Raw genomic sequence first — 2,780 nt, 5'->3', positions numbered from 1 at the left:
GGGCTAAGCCCCCCCCCACCAAACTCAGCCGTATCCCCTCCAAAAACATAGGACATACAATTTTAAAATGCTATATTGCAATTGTCTGCTTGCCTTTAATATATTCAGCTCCCCAAGTCAAAAGTTAAAATTGCGCCTATGGGGTCCATGCAGGACTCAATAATTGTAAATTATAATACGTCAAACTGAAATAAGATCTGTATGTAACTGGGAAATCTCTATCAATCATTCACCGGCTGATACCAGCTGACGGCATTGAGATACAAATACCGGTATTTCTGTATTTGCTGTGCATGTATTTCGATAGGTATTTACTATTTTCATTCAATATTCAGTATTTCCGGTAATTTATTCTAGTGTTATCGATTATTCGGTATTTTTGGTAATGCCAATAGTTTAGTAGATCAAATTATGCACGTTTAATTAAAAGATTTTTAGTTAGATTCAAGGTTCTGAATTTGTAATATCATACTTTAAATTATTCAATTGAAAATATTTCAAAATTGAAAATTTCAGTCTTCATGAAATATTTCAATAAAATTATATAGGTACATGGTGACTCACCTAGCGTTCTTAACGGCTTTTTTCTTCAATATTTGAGTTATTCAAAATCTGATTTTGGAATTTTTTAATATACGTAATTAAAACAAAAATATTGTTAATATGACTCTTTTACGAGGGTTTATATAAATTATTGCTGTTTGTGGAATTGCAATGTTAACGTTAAATTCTCATTGTCACGAGGTCGGACATTCATAAACGTTCAGAATGCAAATTTCGAGCTTTAAGAGTTATCTTATTCCTTCACGATTGTAATATATTATTGTCCGCAATGAATCGCATGAAAATGATTTGTAAAAATTAGATGAAATAAAATAAATCTATGATAAATACGATTACGTTGATTATTGCATATGAATTCTTAAGTGAATAATTGTATATAATATATACTGCATACCTATATATTATATCTTGTTAAATTATGTAGCTATCTTTATAGTCAGAATTTTGTATGTCAGACAATTTCTATTATATCAGTGGGTAAATGTAGAACAATATTAAGAGGAACACAGTTATCCGTTAGAAGGTTTTTTGACATTACCATAGTCTATAATTTACTAAGTGTTTATTAATTTATATTATTGTTATTATTGCACATCACACTATAATTACATTTTATTATAGTGGTTTATCATTTGAATTCAAGGTTCATACAACGTAATAATTACTAATTATTAAAGTTTGCAATTCAAATTCAATACACGTCGAGCCTTCGGGTTGGTTTTAAAATAATATATTTTTTTTATGTTTTTGTAAGTATTGTCATTTGAATAGTATTATTCTACTTCATTAAAATATGGAGGGTACCTAGTACCTACACATATACATTTCTTAGATAATTAATTCAATTAAAAAATGTTGATGTGATACAAATGGGTAAATAACATATACAAATAAATTTTTTTGAACAAAATAAATAGTGTTTTGTAACCAATTACTTAATGTTTATTTTTGTTTCGAGTGGATCAATTTTCAACTTAGGATTTATGAATATGACTCTCCTAGGTTATGCTTAGATAGATAAGAGCAAATTGCTTGAATAGATAAATCCACTCGAATGTTTACGTGATATTTACGCAAGGACAAATGGGGCATTTTCACCGGGTTCACTCAAAAGAGGGGCCCACCAACTTCAGGCGTGCGATATTAATTGTATAACTTTGTATGATACTTTGGGAAAACAAAATAGATTTGGATTTTACTTGGATATTCTAGTGGGTTATAATTTTATAAAGTATGATGGGTTTTCTCCATAAAGTGTAAACGACCGCCTTAATCAACGTTGACGACAACAACATAGAATTGCTGTTGTTATCGTCGTAATACTACTATTGAAGTTATTGTCTTGCGTAGTTACACGATAAACGCCAGTCGTATTTATTGTACAACTATTTGTAATTTGTTTAGTATTAATTCGTTTTAATATTTTAAATTTAATAGTTTCAAATTTCAAAAAAATACTTACCTAAGAGGTCCAATGAAGAGAAAATTAAAACAACAAAAAAACTACATGGTATCTTAAATAAATTTACATTATTTTAGTTTAGAACTAGTTTATCTACTAGCGCACAATCAAAATGTTTGTGAAAGCAGATTAGCTGAAATCAAATTTTACTTAAAACATTTAGTTTGATACTTAACTAATGATAATTAATAATCAAAAATACTATTTTTAAAACAAAAAAATAAACGGTTGCTTTTTTATTTGTATACTTACTTGAATAAATATTAAACATTAATATTAGACATGTTGAAAGTGTAAAGTGTTCTTGTATATTAAATAATAACAATTTAACGATACAATTTTATCCTATGATCCAAAAATTCATATTATATTATAGGTAATTAATTACATACAACATTAATTTAAAAATACATTATGCATACATTTTATTTTATCAAGAAAATAGAGATGGACAATTTGGGGCCCAAAATTGTACCTAAATTGTACTGGGCCCATGAATTGGTAAATCAGACCCTGTGCACTCGTATACCTAACAAAGTACAGTCGTGTGCGTGAGAGTAGACGCTTTAATAATGACAATAGTTTCAATTAAACTTTAAATGACTGTAACCGTGCACAACGAACTGTGTAAGTATAAATTGTTGTAGATGAAATAAAAAAAAATTCCTTCGGGCCGGATTTGAACCAGCGACCTATGGATGTCTATGATTTTAGCCACTACAGTCCACCGCTCTACCAACTGAGCTACCGAAGG

At 28.8% G+C, this 2,780-nt stretch overlaps 1 non-coding gene across 1 annotated transcript; it reads right to left on the bottom strand.

Annotated features, from left to right (window-relative positions):
* Positions 1–2,690: 2,690 nt before the first annotated feature.
* Positions 2,691–2,780, bottom strand: TRNAY-GUA. The gene is given in 2 exon segments: positions 2,691–2,726; positions 2,744–2,780. It is a non-coding gene; the product is annotated as a tRNA-Tyr (tRNA).

The sequence above is a fragment of the Acyrthosiphon pisum genome, chromosome A2 (genome assembly GCF_005508785.2).
Source record: "Acyrthosiphon pisum isolate AL4f chromosome A2, pea_aphid_22Mar2018_4r6ur, whole genome shotgun sequence".
Taxonomy (NCBI): Eukaryota; Metazoa; Arthropoda; class Insecta; order Hemiptera; family Aphididae; genus Acyrthosiphon; species Acyrthosiphon pisum.
Note: the sequence above shows the minus strand (reverse complement) of the source record. Positions and strands in the feature narration are given on the sequence as shown.